The sequence below is a fragment of the Thunnus thynnus genome, chromosome 2 (genome assembly GCF_963924715.1).
Source record: "Thunnus thynnus chromosome 2, fThuThy2.1, whole genome shotgun sequence".
NCBI lineage: Eukaryota > Metazoa > Chordata > Actinopteri > Scombriformes > Scombridae > Thunnus > Thunnus thynnus.
In genome coordinates, this window is record NC_089518.1 from 14,838,555 (window position 1) to 14,856,198 (window position 17,644).

The following is a 17,644-nucleotide window of genomic DNA, read 5'->3' on the forward strand; positions in this document are numbered from 1 at the left end:
AATGTGCTTGTGAAAGATTGCTCTGTGAAACAGCAGTATTGCCTCTTGTACTTAAAAGTTCTGGCTTTAATTTTTTTTTTTTTGTAAATTGAATAACAGCATAACAGGAAGTCTCAGCAGGTGTGGACACATAGTCTAAATGTTGCAACTCAGCTTGCCCTGTGTTGTGTGATAAATGTTCATATGAAGCATTCTGTAATTCTTATGAAAATAAGTCAGGAAACAGCATTTGTATTCTTTAAGACCATCAAAGAGTGAAATTGCACAGAGATTATAAATAAGCGGCGATGCAAAATTTTGAAGAGGTGTGAATGCACTGGATTTAAACAAAAGCAGCTGTGGTTGTAACATTAACATTGCACTATCCTGTCAAGATTTCCGTTTAAAGTGTTATTTTTCACTCTTGCAGTTCTGTCTGATTTTAAATGGTTTGGAGGAATAGTCTGCAAATCCTCCTTGAGCGGATTACAGCTGAGGTTGGAAAACTTGGGGCAATTTCATGTGCTCGCTAAATTGCATAGATATCAGTGAGTCAGAGGCATATAATGTTGCAAGTCCATTTCCTTGACATTTTTTTTTTTTTTTTTGCTAAAAGCATCACTGTGACTTTGTTGCCTCCCTGTGCTGAATTTAGAAGTTCATCTAAAACATGAAACATGATTTGTTTTAATAGAAAATGTATGTGCTGTATTGTGTGCATGTGGCTATGCTTAAAATCCCACCCATGTATTAACAGAGCAATAAGCGTTCTGCATGTACTAAGAGGTGTGATTCCATAAAGGAATTGCGTCAGCTTCTTAAGAATGCCTTTATGTTTCCAAACCTGGCTCTTTAACACACATTTCAGAGGAGGGCTGTCAGCTTATGGCATATTAGCTGGATGGGTCTGTTTCCCATGGGACACGAGAGGCTAGCTTGGAGGGATCCCAGGCAAGAAATGGAAGACACACTATGTGAAATGCTTTGCTCTGTCATTCCAATTCAGCACAATAAAAATCAAACACAGCTTGGCCACAGACCACAGATTCACCTGGAGCCTTCTACAGTAGCTACAGTACCAGCCTCAGACACTCTACAGCTGTTGTAAAAATCCTGCTGTCCAGATTCATTTTACGCTGTATAAAACAATGGTCTATAATTGAAAAATAAGCCTTTTCCTTCATGGCAAGCTCATAACTCACACACTGCATTCACAGCAATTGTCAGCATGAAGTTTAAATAGCATGTGATTAGATATTACATCTGAAATACACATTATTATTTTCATTGCTTGATATGTGCAGTTACACAATCACCCTGCTGAAATAGTATTTCTTTTGCCACAATTTAAAGAAAAGATCTAATATTCCAGATATTAATTTAGAATTGTCTAATGTTTTCTATATGAATGGGGCTTCTTTTTTCCTGGAGCCCTACTTTTTAGCATTCAAGCACTCAGTGTGTCCTCCATGTTGTTTTCTACATTGCTGACTGAGTACAGTAAAATAACCTCCGCCACGCTACTTGCCCTTATGGACCCAGAAAACATGAAATCAATACTGCATGCATTTCAAGCAGGAAGATTCTGTTATTGAGTATACCGCTATATAATGGTTTCCATTATTGACATCTATGAGTTATGAAATAAAACCTAATGCAATGAGGATGAGGAAAATAGTATTTGAGGGTTTTTATTGGATCAATTTTAAGTCAGAGCAGTGCATTCTGATGACAATAAAATGCTAATCTTGTCCCCATATACACAACATCAAAAAAGGTTAGAAAAGTGCAGAGGTATCAGAAATGTTAACACGAGAGAGCATGAAAAATAATCACAGCGTCTCCAGACTGGTCTTTCTTGATTTTCTGGGGGAAGTTCAGCTGGAATTTAACTTGACAGTAGTGAATGTGATTGGTTGGGTTCACCAAGCAGAAAATATTTTTTACAGATTATTCAGGGCCAGAATGGTGATATGATATATGGTCAGATAATCAAGTTATCCCTTAAACTATGCCAAAACAAGTTTCTTTTTATTCAGCTTTTTCTGTCCTTGAAGATACCAACATATCTGGTGCATGCTATTATTGTTAAAAAAAAAATCTGCAATTGTTTCTTTGAGTATTGAGTATATCCACAGGTAGATGTGCAACAGTTCACTTGAATACACCACATAAGCACGTTAAAGGGCCGTATTGCACCATGCCGTAACCACTTCTGCAGATTGTTTCTCTTACACAGCCCCCAACCCAATCTCCAAAACCCTCCGTGTATCTCCCAGGATCTACAGATTTATCCACACACAGACTTATATATGCTTGCAGACATGCACGCACCAAAGCACCCATAGTAATCTACACATGTACACATACACATATACTGTACATCTATGTATTTACAGTGTCTGTGGGATAATAAACACCCAAAAGAAATCCTTTTTGCTCTGCTGTTCTATTCATACACACATGCATGCATACCTGCATGTGCACATGAATAGGACAGAAGAACAACAGAAAGCCCCTGTTTAAACATAGGTCCATAGTGTCTGCATGTACAATACAGAACAATATATTACATGTTATTCCCAACACAACTATTCAAGGCATTGTGTGCATGTGTGCATACCTGAAGACCTTGGAAGAAGGGAAAATGAGACTGGGGAAAAGAGATTTTTAAAAGGAAATAAATAATAATAAGAAGAAAGTAAATAAATACATAATTGAAAAAAAATATGAAGGAGACTGAAAAGTATTGCATATGCATTCAATAGCTGTATGTTACTCTATATAAATATATTCAAGGTCATGCTGTTGGGATATTCAGCTTCTGTTATAATCAAACTGCTCCAATATACAACAGATGGTTAAAATACTTTCTTAAAAAAAAGATCAGTCCTCTGGAAATGCTTAAATAGTCTTTTCAAAGGGCACAATTCTACTTAGTAAAAGAAACCATTGACTAAAACTAGAAATTTGGTCAGATTTACAATTGTTGTACAACTAATTCATCAACAAATGTTGCAAATACAAAGGATTATTATTGGTGTATGTAACCTTAATTCTCAATGCTCAAGAGAGTCTCTTTAAATTAATCATTTTAATTGTAATGTATATTTATCTTTATATATGTCCCTTGGAATGCCCTTTTACAATAAAATCATTTTGAAAACATAGATCCTCATATTTCAACTTCATAGTTATCTTCACATCAAGCTATTTAAACTATACTTTTTATATAATCTTGTTTTATAATCATCATTTGTACCATTCTAATAATCTACTACGCTTGTGTTTTTTTTTATTATTGTCATGCAATAATCAAGAAAACTCTGATGTGTATTTGAAAACACAGCTTGTGCATACAGTAGTCAGTGGGACTGTGCTATTGATGCAGCCCTCTGAACGTGGCTGATCTCAGATGACCCTTCCTCTTTTCTCCCCTCCCCATACCCCCCACCCCCTTTCTTATCCATTACATGGGAGCTGAATGATGGTGATTTGGTTGAGGCCCAGTGAGTGCCTGTAGAAAATTGGTTGGTTGATAAAAACCCTCCTATCAAAGGGGGCTACTTTCTCATTTACATTTAGATGAGTATTGATTATTTATTTACTCAGTGGAGTGGGATTCTTTTCCAATCTTATCTCTCGTCTGTGCCTGTCACCTGGAAAAAAAGAGATAGAGTTCTTGACACCACACTAAGATAACGGCATTTTGTAGAGCAGATAAAACTTGGAATGGTGGTCTCTGCCTCTATATTCCTTTTTCCTCCTACCCAATTTTGACAGAAAAGAGAAAGTTTGGAAAATTAAAACTGATAGCCCTTGTTCAAAATGGGGGGGAAGGTGAAGGAATCTCAATTTGCGGGGGGAACAAGTCAAATTGGTTGTCCAGATATGGTCAGGCTGATTCCACTGGGAGAAATCTTATCTTCATTGTCTCAATAGTTTAGGATTTCTATCAGATATAATCTAATATTGTTTGATAATAGTGATGTGCAACAGTACTGTGCATTTTATCTGATTCTACACATACGATTTTATCAAATACTGCATGCTGAGTTACATATGATCCTAGTGTTTGTGGACTGTGTGAAAATGAAGCCCCTGGACATGTCTGTCATGTCCTAAGTGCTAAACTCTGGTGATGTTTGGGTGGTTGAGCTGGGGATTGGTCATGCATTGCCAATGAGTCTGGAGGCTTCTGGCAGCGTGAGGAGCTTTGTGAGACTGACTAAAGGTGTTTAGGGTGGGAGGTGCAGCATGTGGGTGCTCTGTAGGAATTGGGAACCCCTGACAGACCCTGCCTCTTCTTCTCAGCTCTTTGATGGAGAGTGAAGAGTCTCTTGAGGTGGCCTCTGTCAGCTCTACTCCTCCTCAAAGCAGACACGCGGCTTCACCACAACACTGCCGCGCCTTCTCACCCCTCACCCCCCGGGCCACTCCCATCCTCTCATGGTCACTTTTCATCTCCTTTGTCTCTGTGCGGAGGATGTTGCCACATTTAAATAGACATGTAATCACTCTATTTAGAGTATCTAATGGGGCACTTGCATATGCTTTGACCCCAGAGTAGATCAAGAATGCCTATACTGTAGGTTGGCACATGCAGAGCTACATTGACAATGACTATTCACTACTACCTCACAGAAGGTGACTTATTATTGCTGCTCAAGGATTATAGCCCATTTTTCTTTGTTAGCCAGTCAGTCATTAGCCTAGTTACACATCTGGATCCCCACAGCAATTTAAGGATATGGAAGGTTCCCTCAAAAAAACCTAATTAGTGCAACTGGAGAGGAACATCTTGTTTTCCCACACCCCTAATGGATTGGACCAAGGTCTTTTGAAATGCAAACCCATCAAGGAGATGGCTGAAAAGAGCCCCCCAGTCCCCCAGCCCCCCAACCACCCCCACCACGCCTCAGAGCATACATCCTCACTGCTAACCTGCTACTTTTGATGCTCTCTGGAGCTACTGCAGCTATCTGCAGTAATATTATTTACAATTATTTACAACAAGTGTAGCTTAGCACTACCACATACGTTTCTGAGATGCTTAATTAGCTGCTTGTGATGGGCTCATATTGCCTGTATGGCATCTTTTATTCTGTAATTGAACTTAATATATATAATATATATAAGACCCTTTCATTTGTTATTATTAGTTGTAAATATTTTAATAAAATGCTGATTTTGCAGACAAAGATGATTTTCCCATCCGTAAAGTCTTACATACAGTATATGAACATTTTATTTTGTTTTAGTATATTAATCATTTGACTGGCATTGTACTGGACCTGAACTAGAGGGCAAAGCTCTCAATTTACCAGTCAGTCTACATCCCAACCCTCACCTATGCTCACAAGCTTTGGGTAGTGACTGAAAGAATGAGATCGTGGATAGAAGTGGTCAAAATGAGTTTCCTCTGGAGGGTGTCTGTGCTCAGCCTTAGAGATAGGGTGAGGAGCTTGAACATCCGGGGGGAGCTCGGAGTAGAGCCACTACTTTTCTGCATCGGAAGGAGCCAGCTGAGGTTGGTTTGGGCACCTGGTTAGGATGCCTCCTGGACACCTCCCTCTGGACGTGTTCTAGGCACATCCAATTGGTAGGAGACCCCAGGGCAGACCCAGAACTCCATGTCTCTTCTGGCCTGGGAATGCCTTGGGATCCCCCAGGAGGAGGCTGTTGCTGGGGTGAAGGATGTCTGGGTTTCCTTACTCAGTCTGATGCCTTGCGACCTGGTCCCAGATAAGCAGTGGAAAATGAATGGATGGATGACCACAGCACTTGATGGAATGTCAGGCATATAATAATAATAAAAATAATAATAACAATTAAAATTTCCCATTGCACTTGTTCCTAGTCAGCTACTTTTTTGGGGGTAAAATAATACATATAATATAACATGTGTACCTCTTTCTGAGCCACTGATCTCTGAAGTTTAATTGTTGTGCCTTGCTTGTAAGTCGATTTGGATAAAAGTGTCTGCCAAATGAAAAAATGTAAATGTAAATGTAAATGTACTTATGGATAACATGACCTGATGGATTCTTGTACAGAGAGAATAAAGTAGGACCAAGAATAGAGCCTTGTGGTACACCATGCTGTATCTGCACAGGTAATGAGACATGAAAACTGTCTGATGAGTACAAAAAAGAAGAATAAGCAAACAGACTGTTATGCAAAGCAGATTTTTAAGGTAGTTGTTGGGGATGGCATCATCAATTGTCTAGCTCAAAACATAAATCCTGTATTCAACCCTATACATTATTCATCTGAAAAAATGTTCTGTCAGTTTTATGAATTATAATATGATACATAAACTTAACCAATGAACTGAATGTAATGTTTTTATGAATCCAAGTTGTTCAGTTTAGTTTGAACAATACTGACCAATGTGCAAACTAGGTAACTGCAGCAGACACTTTAGGATATAAATGAAAATACAATAAAATAAAGATTGAGATAGATTTTATCTGGTTTGAAAAGAAAATGTATATATTATAGACTTACAAAAACTATTCCAATGGTGAGAATATGATGCATGCAAATGTGCAGAGTATTGTGGTCTCACCTACAAACATTATTCCATGACATGAACAACATCTTTGTACTTCTGTCACACACATGCTGAGGGCTTTAGATAAAGCCCATAGCTGACTGTAATAAATGTTAATCAGGGTTGTCAGATACTAGCCGGACAGTAAAGGAGGGCTAACAAAATTCAGTGGACCAGCCTCAGTCAGCCTGTCATCTCTCTCATGTAGAGATAAGTAAACAAGCCTGAGTCTCTTGTTACTAACCCACATTATACTCACTATTTGCCCACAGGAGGAGACAACGCATGTGACTGGAGCTGTGTGGCATGACAAGCTGCCATGTTGTGAAATCCAAATGTAAGTGACACGGAGCTGCACCACATTTCATGACCATACAGATTAAGATCTTGTTTAACCTGAAACATGTTCTTTTTGCCCTTTTCAGTTTATTCTTATTATTTTTTTTGGCTTATAAAGTATTCACAAACTGAAAAATATCAGTGCAGAATTCAGCGGGAATAAGTCAGCAGATCCCTTGGACAGAATGTGTGCCTTGGCATTGTTAGCTGTGAAGGAAGTGAAGTGAATTGGTCTATCAGCTTTCCAACAACAACAGAGAGTGAATGGCAAGGTAAGTACAGTGCAGACTTGGTTAGCTCACTGATTAGATGACAAGCTGTAAGGTTCGGTCAATCAAGTATGCTTCAGAACTGCTCATTTAAGGCTCTCGCTGTGAAATGACGTTTTCAGCTATCCCCATAGGAAAGCACAAATCCAAGAAGAGATCTCATACTTCTGTCTTCTACTTGAGCTTGTTGTAGTAACACTAAGATGAGACAAGGCTGTTTTCTCTCACTTCTTGAATTCAGCTCAAAACCAACAAGCTTGATATTTTTCTAACTGATAAAAACAAGGTATTTAAATTGTATTTTTTTGCACAGTAATTCAATCATTCTTACAGAGTTCTCAGTTAAAATGTAGCGAATGAGTTAAGATTTGCTTCATAGGAAAAAGTCATCTAAGTGATTAAAAGCTGGAATTGAATATTAAATTCATTATTGTGTTGATATACAGTAATTGAGGTTAACATAATAAATTAAGTGTGATACAACTGAATAATAATGTTTAACTTTTACAGTATTAGTTTTAAATCTGCTCTAAGGTCACTGCTGAAAAAAGTCACTTATGTTCATCTTCTCTTGTCAGAATTTAGGTTAAAAGGGCTCAATATATACATTTATTTTCTTCATTTTTAAATAACTTAACATTTAAAGATATTTACCTGCTCTCTGCTGTGTAATTTTAAAAAATAGATTTTTATTTTCATACAGTATATTTCCCTTTAATTTTATTTGTGTGGCCAAACCTTTGACAGGTGGTACTGTGGACTTCCTGCTGCCAAAGTTTTGTGATAGCCAGGAAACTCACCTTCGTTGCAGACTCCCACAACCCTTTCACTTTCTGCAGAGGAGCAGGGCCAGAGGTTGGGAAGAGGACCTGTCTGAGGCATCACTACCTCCATTCTTCATGGCTACATCTGCCAGAGCCTCCTCCCACCTGTCTGACGCTGCTGAGATTTATGTGGCTGTATAGGAGGAGGCCAATCCAGTGTGCCAGGACATGTGTAGGCTTTCTTTTATACTGACAGTTGTGTGTATGATACTGTAGCTGGCTTCCAGTGAGTCTTGGCCCAGTGTATCTGGAATCTGTCATAAGTGAAAGCTTGAAAAGGTTAGGACAGTTCAGGGAAGATAAATGGTGAATTGGGAGGACAGCTGATGTAGAAACACAAACACTTCAAGACGATGGAGCGGGCTGAGGCCGGTCTCCACACTGTGGTGGGTTGCTCCTCGACTCAACCTCATACCTGCTACAACTGCTGCAGATGGAGGGAATCATCATCAGCAGTGTCCCTCACCGACAGAAGTTTCTACTGAGCGGGCCATTCACATGAGCCACTCTATTACTCTCATCAAAACAAATGATAAAGAATGGTTATTGGGTTTTCACAATGTCTTTTGTATAATAAAGCTCGTTAACTGCATTGCGCAAAACAAATGGGCAGAATAATCAGTATACTTATTGACATTGTGTCATTTCTAGTTAGAGCAGGAAGAGGACTCTCACTATGGCTCCGGGCTTCGCCTTCTATCTCTCAAGAGGAAGAGCGCTAATGGCTTCTGAAAGCAGGGATCGAAGGAACTCATAAAGCTCTGCAGGATGAGATGAGGGAGAGGAAGAGCATTATTAATCCTTTTTCATCTGAATACATGATGCTCCATGCAGTACAGCATCCAGGCTTGAGACCAATATTATGCCGCATCACATTAACTGATTGCAGTTCTTGATGGTGTAAACTTCAGAAGTCAGAAAGAAGTGGACTTGAAAGTAAACTTTAACAACTCGGTCTAAAAGCCCAAAATTTGTAGAATAATTTACACCAACCCTTTTAATCACACTGACTTTTAAAATTCCCAAACTTGGTATAATGTCAGAATATGATGTTTTTTGTCTAACCATGCATGCAAGTTGAGCACATCCACAAATGCATCTTTATGTTATGTTATGATATGTTTTGTTATTTGTCCAGCCCTCACAGACATATATGACATTAAAAATACTGTTGTAGTAGTTAAATTAAAAAAAAAGAAACAAATTAAATCTGCCATAAAAAAAGGTTCCCTTCCTAAAACACAACTGAAATAGTTTTATTGTCATTTCAATAGAAAAGTATATTCCTTATATAATCATACACTATAATGAGCAAAAAAAATTGAAATGGACCTCATCTTCAATCTGAACTAAATCACACAGCAAACAAAGCCTTCTCTCTTCAAGAAGACCATTAAACCCGCCTGTCTCTACAGCCGTTGATAATGTACCTGAGCATTACTCTGCCTCACATAAGGCTCTACATTCATTTTAGTAGTTTTAAATGACACAATATGTTCATAATTTAGGTTTGTACCAAACACAAACAGACCATCTCTCCTTATACATCAAGAACAACGCATCATGAATATTACCCTGTAAAATGTTTACAAAATAAAGATTTCACCTCATGAATATAGGAATGTCCATGCAAATTTTCCCTGGTAAAGAGCTTTTTAGATAGCCACCGTTCAGACACATTCACAGGTCTGTTAAAAAGTCGAATCATCTCACTTTTGTGTCTGTCGTTAGGAAGAATCGTCCCATATGACCATTGATAGCAGAAACTGGTGTAAACATCTGAACTGCTAGACACAATTGAATATCTCTGTAATTAACTGTGTTACAATTATGTTCATGTGACCTAAAAATGCCAAGTCTTGTATGGTTGTGTATAAGAAACAAAGTCACTGCTCCTGGCCAAGAAACAGTCCAGCACATAAACATAATTTTAAAACTAAGCTGGTTGTTTTCCCCTTTTTCCAGTCATTATGCTTAGCTAAGATAACCAGTTGCTATAGCTTCATATCTGACAGATAGGTACAGGTATGGAGAGTGGTATCAATCCTCTCATTTAACTCAAACTATGTCTTCAAGTATATTCCTCATATTGCTATTTTTATATTTAAAAGATGATAGATAAATAGCGTTTGCCTGTGTGGCCTTACAGGTCAAACCCACAGCGAGTGAGTTGCTCTGCTTCCCTGTTATTAAGAGATGATTGACAGCTGTCATGTCTTCATCACTGCAGACTGATATTTGTCAGAGGCCATCTCTTTGACAGAGGATCTGAGGGTCTTCTCAGCCAAGAGACGGCTTATGACTGCTTCAGTGCGCTTCAAGGCTTCACCTACAGGAGAGCGATGCTTGTAATCAGCCTTTGCAGATGAAATTATGTCTGTATTAATTTATATTACATTTTGTCATATCAAAGCACAATATATCTTGAGGATTTTTATTATTATTATTATGCACTGCACTTTATTGTATCATTTGATGATGTTATTATTACTGCAGTGGCAATGTAGCATGAATACACAACTGGAATTTACAATAATGATTATTAACTTGAGCCACATTATTTGCAAGGAAGACAATACACATACCTGTAATCCGTCTCTGCATCATGCTGTTATCTGATTTTTAATGATGCATACTTTATAATTTATTTAAAAGTCTGTGTTTCACTTGGCTGTGCGAGGTGTTTATCATCATTTATCATCTGCATCAATCTTCCCGGCTGTAAAGAACCATGCTGCTAGAATGAGTCTCTGCTGTTACCGTTGCTTCGTACTGCCGCCTTAACAACCCAATCAGCTTGCCCCGCTCTCACTTCCTCATCAATGCAAGCTCCGTAATGTATGATAGAGCTATGATTTATAATCCATGCTCAAAATTAAACAGCATAAATTACTCTTATTTACTCTGCAGGTGATAAAGATCCCGTCAAATAATGTCACTTGAGCATAATTTTTATAGAACAAATGAAATTTGTTATCAGGGAAAAGCAGGTCAAGTTCATCAATTAAAAGTCTACTCTTTTTTTTCCCTTCGCTGTAAATGGTCCAGTGCTATTTAAAATGATTGATTTTATTATTTCTTCATTTATTAAAGTACCATGTGAGGCTGTAGCATGAGTAATCAGGACAACAGAAACTGACTCAGCAGGAATGTCTAAAACTGGCACTTCACAATTCAGCAACTCAGATTCTTCTCTTCTTTATGAGTGTTTTGACCACATCCATTAGGCACAACATACTGAGGAGAGGGTTTTTTTTTTTTTTATCATATTTAGGTCCTTAAATAAAATTCAGGAAAAGTGACATTTCATGTTTTAAAAAAGCCCTATTTAAAGAAACATCCTATTTCTACTTTGAGGAGTAAAGTGCTTTTATGTCTGTCAAACCTTTGGGAAATGACTTTCTGAATAATACATACAGCAGAGGGAAGTGAAAGGGATTTTAATAAATGTCTTGTCACCGGCTCAAAATCATCCTATAAAAGGGATAAATCTATTATCACATGTAATGTATTTTAAATTTTTTATTTTGTTATATCTATGTATGATTTTACCCAGAGCAGAAGAAGTGACCCCCGCTGGATCAAGAGCCTAAAGGGTTAAAATCTGTGCTACTTGGAGTGTGTCCCACAGAAAAGGAATGAGGTCCCGGGAATGTTTTACAGATAAAATAAAAAGAATCAGGAGAATGAGGGAAAGAAGAGAAGTTGAATATATATTTCATGTGATAAGAGAAAGATGAAGCGCGAGAAAAAAGATTCCATTACAGCTGCGACAGTTACAAAACTGCTGCTGTGTGGAGTAGCCTCTGTTGAAAAGATTGATGCAATAAGGACTGACCTTGGCTTGGAGCTGGAGTCGGTGATGTATGTATGAGCATCTCCCTGCTAAATGGACCCAGATTTGTAGCACTAATATACATGGAAGCCCAGTACCAAACTCACCAGGGCTATAAATCAACAGCCACTTTGGGTGTCATTTCTGGTTTATATTCTACTATTGTTCTGTGCTTTTAATTCGTGTCACTGCCATCTGTTCATTTGATGCAGTTTCATACTGTATGATTAGGCTGCGGAGATACTGCGCAGACAATCCCTGTTAGACCATCAGTGTGGATTAACTGCACTGGGTGAATTCCACCAAGGCTATCTCAGAGTTTTACCTAAATAGACTCTGAATAGAGAGAAATCTTTACACATTGGCTCAGTGCGGAAAGAATAAAAATATAAAGTAAAAACTTTTCATGGTTTGTCAAGAACTGTGAAGGAGGGGGATTTAATATAAAACACAGAGAAGGTGAAAAGAAAATGCACTTTGAGAATGCTTCCTGCTTTATTTTATTATATTATATATAAGTCCCTGTGTTGTAAATGTATCCATATTAATTATATTAACTATTAATTATATTTTATTTACAGTCAAGTTCTATTATGACCTGTCAATAAATGAAACTTGTTGAGAAATTATCTTCAGCTGGAAACTGTGCCTTAAATGCCAGTATTTCATATGCACCATCTACTAAAAATGCATTATATGATAGAGCTTACAGTATACCACAGAGAAAAAGGGTTTGGTTAGGTTAGGTTGGGGGTGGAGCTACAGTATTTATTAGGGTCATCTTCAATACTTTATGCTGTGTATTTGTTATTTTACAATAAAGCAAGATATCAGCCTTTTATATCAGCCTTCAAGCAAAGTCCCCTGACGGCAAAGTAACATTTTATATGCAGAGAGGTGCACTGAAGTAACAATGTGACTGATTAAAAGAGTCATTACCAGACTAGATTAGATACTGGTCAACCCTGTCTTCATCTGCGACTATAATATGTCAGGAAGACAGATAACAGCCTGAGAAAGAATCTGCTACTTAGAAGAGATAATTTGACTTGATTTCAATGCAGTTTCACCATCTAATACCTCTCACTTTAAAACTAAATGACACCATAGTGGCATCAGGAACAGCATAGTGTACCTGAACAAGGTTGCACCAGAAACAAGTAAAACTTGGACGGTTTCACCATTTTTCTACGAACAAACAACAAATATGATTTTAAGATGCCCTTTAAGAAAATAAATTTGTGATAAATAATAAAAATCAACTCTCGAGAGCAAAAATTCAACAACTTTTGACATCTTGAAGTACTCTCTAAAACTTTTAAAATCGTCCTCACATGTCCTAACACGATTTCTTTTCATTCCCGGCACATACAGTATAGGAAAATATTTTCTCATTCTCGTCTGTATGTGTGTGTGTGTGTGTGTGTGTGTCTGTGTGTATGTGTGTGTGTGTCTGTGTGTATATGTGTGTGTATGTGTAGGGGGGGAAATACATTGACAGAGGTCAAAAAGGCCATTTTTGTTTTCCTTTTTAAATCCCGTGGCAGTGTGGCAGGACATTGTGTCTTAAATTGTGTACATCACCCTAAACCTAAAATCATCCTCCACTGCCTTTAATAAAGCCCGATAAGTCCCCTTTCATCCCACGGCCGCTTCAATTTTAGTGTGCCACCGAAGTTATTTAATCAGCGCTGCAGTCTCCCATTCACAGTGTATTACCAATTCTGTCTGTGATCTTTATCAGTGCAGTGATGTATGTATGAGGCAGATGTTCCAAGAGGCAGAGGAAACAGAGGCCATGAATGAATGAATTATTGGACTCACGAAAAGGAGCTATAGATATAGAATTTTGAGCCCTGTAATATGTTTGCTTTCTCTCCCTTATCTTGCCAGACAAAAATATACCTTATCTCAGACTGCTGGGGTCTGCATGAATGTGGAGCCTCTCCAGATCATCCTCTCGTTCAATTTCTTTGTGTTGCATCTGGATAGGTTGTTACTGTTTGGGTTGTTGTTATTTTTGCTGTTGTGTTGCTCCTCTGCATGTAATTCAGATGGGATCTTCTGGTTTGTTTTGTGTCGTGGTTGTTTTGTCGGTGGAGGTGAGGGGAGTGTGGGAAACTACTTTTGATACTGAGTGTACTTGAGTTTATGCAAACACAACATAATTACCAATCCAAGAACAGACACACACTCATGCATGGCCACGCCTTCACTTTGCCACACACACAAACACACATAAACACACATGCAACGTGGTCTCCCTGCGCCCCAATTTGGGTGCCTTGACAACAATAAAATCCAAAAATGCCAAATGTTTTTCTCCATGTTTCCTCTTATGTGAATTTGCTGTGAGTGTATGGAGAAAGGAAAGGGCATCTGCGCACACACTTATACACACACACACACACACACACATACACACACACACACACAAACACGGATACAGCTGCAAGCCAGAAATACACTAGGCTGCTGGATAATGAGGGTGGACAGGGCAGAATTATCACTTCACATCACAATAATATTATCCTTCTCACAACTCCTGCATCATCTTCCATGACGGTGTGACATTTCCATTTTACTCAAGTTTAATCTTGGTCCTCTAAATAAAACCATAGCCTGCAGGCCCTTCCCAAACTGACCCAGTCCTATTTTAATCACATGGAATTAAATAACTACAGTTTAACACTGTACTTGTTCTGACAGCAGTCATGACAAGTGGTTTGCACAGCAAACTTCCCCTCCAGTCAAATGAAGAATAAAAACAAAGTAAATGGAGGCTGAAGATGACAGGAGTGATACTTACTATGACTGAGAACTATTTACTTTTTCAGAGAAAAAGGACATTTCTATGTTTATTCATATGATGCCATTATTATTTTCATTTTCTTCCATATCATTTCTTCCTTACCTTTTTTATGTATATAAATAGAGTAGAGGTATGTTTTATTTTGTGTAAGTGCAGGATTAACCAAACTACATCATAGCCAAAATAATGCTGACGACCACTATAAGCTGCTGTCTGTTACTTCTCTGCTGCTTTTGGAGATTAGCAGTCAGTTTAAGTGGCAAATCCAATGCAAACACTCTATATTGTCATGAATAGAAGAATATATATATATATGAAATATATATATGTATATTTTTTTTATTATTTATTTATTTATTTATTTTAACAATGATGTAAATATGTCAGCCTCTAATCATCACCTCACCTCTAGTTGTGATGTCAAACGTGAATTTCAAAATACACTGTTAGCTATATGATTTCTTGGAAAGGAGTGACAGAAATATATTCTTGCATGATATTTTTATTGGCAACTCTGAGTTTTCTTGCAGGTCAAATAACACTGCAGGAACTTCCATTTTGCATCTCTTGTCAATTCAAATGCTGTGCATCTCTCCATGCAAGCTGGCTCTCCTCCTCCATCTCATTCCTTTGTTGCACTGGGGCTGAACACTATGTTAACCTAGTAATTGGCACTGGGCCTTCCCCATTATACGGCTTTCTATTGAGCCGTTCTACATGACTAGTTAAAGAAGATGGCATGAAGATTAATGAAGTCCAGCTAATACAGGAGGGGGGTACCTCTCCAACACTTCCACTGAGGAGATAGCAGAGACCAACAACAGTCTGCCCTCAGCTCAGCCGTTTCTCTACACCTTTTTTTATATTGCCTGTTTTAACCCGTGAACTCTGGACCTTCCACTTGTGCAGCAAAGCCACCACAGCGTCCTGGTTTGATTGATGTCACTACAGCAGTCAGTCTTTTCCCTTTGAATTGAAAGGCCCAGCGCTCCAAAATAGATTTTCCAGCACAATTCACACTGGCTGCCAGTAGATAGAATGGCAGGGCAACCCTTTATGCAGTTTCATTTAAAACCATGAGCTAGCTGACGTGTTCATTCACTTTTGGCAAATGCCCCTTTGGATAAGGTCTACAGTCTTCACTTTCATATTGTCTGGGTAGGTCTCATTGCTGGTCTTGAGCCACCAATAACCGTGAAATGATAAAGCAGAAAATGTAGACTCACTGTGAGACTAAGGTAAAAACCTATACAGCTTTCTTTAAAGGGGGGCTATTATGCTTTTCCTTATTTTCAGTCATATATATAATGTTACAATGTCAGATTTTCATATAATTATGTGGCCAAAGTGTCAAATAATGAGGTAAACACATGTAGAAGTAATCCCTGTGAGCAAAAAGCACCAGCTTCAGACTGCTCTGAACTTGGTCCGGTTGAACCGCTTGGTTCCAACATTTTTTTCTACTTTCAGCCTTAGCCGACGTTGGCTCGTGATGGATTTCTTTATATGGTCATCTGCTCCATGCACAGCATGCAGGTTATGCTAACATTATGGCATTTTTCCATTCTTTTGGGAGTAGTCACGCCAAGCCATGACTCAAGTCAAGCTGGCATGCTGTGAGTGTTTTTCCATCACACAGCACAGCAAACCAAACATCTCACTGTGGCTTTGAACTATTCCTCCCTGCATTATTTCTAACTGATCCGTTGAACAAATAGCTCCAAATATCTACATATCTTGTTGTGTTGATCGGTTTTTAGCACCTCTAACGAAGCTCTGCAGTAAAGCAGGAAATGTTGGGTTTGCATTGGCAGTAACGTAACCCAACTCTGATACAGCTGCCCCTCAGCATGCTTCTAGAGAGCTGGCCAATCAGAACACAACGCGTTCATCCGGAGGGGGGCATTAAAGAGACAGGAGCCTCTGTCTCTTAAGTGCCTGAACTAAGAGGCTGCATAAAGGGCCAGTATAAGATAAATAAGGGTTTTTTTTTTTAACTTTGAATAATGCAAAGCTGGAGTCCCAGAATAAAAATATAGAGCTGGAAATGAACTTAATAGGTTCCCTTTAAGACAGAAAACAAGATAGAATCACTTGTGGACTTTTCTCTTATTCTTAATGACAGTGTGTTTTGTAAAGCGACAATTACTGTAAGATGCAAACCATTTACAAAAGCTGAATATATAATTGAAACAAGCACAAATTTCTGGATTGTAGCTATCCAGAATGTACCATTGGACTTGCATGATTTGGTAAACATCTGAAACCTGCATTGGCAAAATTGGTAGTAACAAGTTTGCTTTGTCTGGCTGCTATTTGGTGCAGTAGGGTATTGGGGAGTTTAGAGCTTTTTGTCACAGAAAAGAGCTGTCTACTAGTGCTGGAAACAATGCTGAACGGCCTGATTGAACCAAAACGGTCCTTTCAAATTAGCTGAAAGATGCTAAAATGCTTTGTAGAGCTTAGAGTAAGTGCAGAGTGAAGTGTTAATTTTCTGTGGGTTTCTCACAAATGTCCCCTTTTACATTATACATACTCACTAGATCCATTGTTAATATAAAAATATTGATTATAGCAGCTTTAAATAAACACAGCTTCATTCACCAAGCAAACATGTCCTCTTCCAAGAGAAAAAACGACCTCATTGCTAATCATGGCCACGCCACACTGATGGCAATGCATACACTAAAACCCCAGAACTGCTTTGATGCAACACTTGTGAAAGGTTGACTGCAGCTTGTTCTTTGGGCGCTCTTGTAATCAGATAAATTAACCAAAGCTATCAAAAGATTGCAATAACACTCAACGCTGCCATAAACCTAAGAGCTGCAACTGTGGCGGGAGCTTTATGACAGACGTCACTAGAGCATGCTGATTTATTTGTGCACCCCTGTCCTATCGATCTTTTGTACGGAGGCCTTACTCTGCCTCTCAAGAGAGACCTCTCAAGCCAGGTTCTCACCAGCAACCATCAAAATCAACTCTAAAGCACCGGAATACTGAGTGTGTATGTGTGTGTATATATGCATG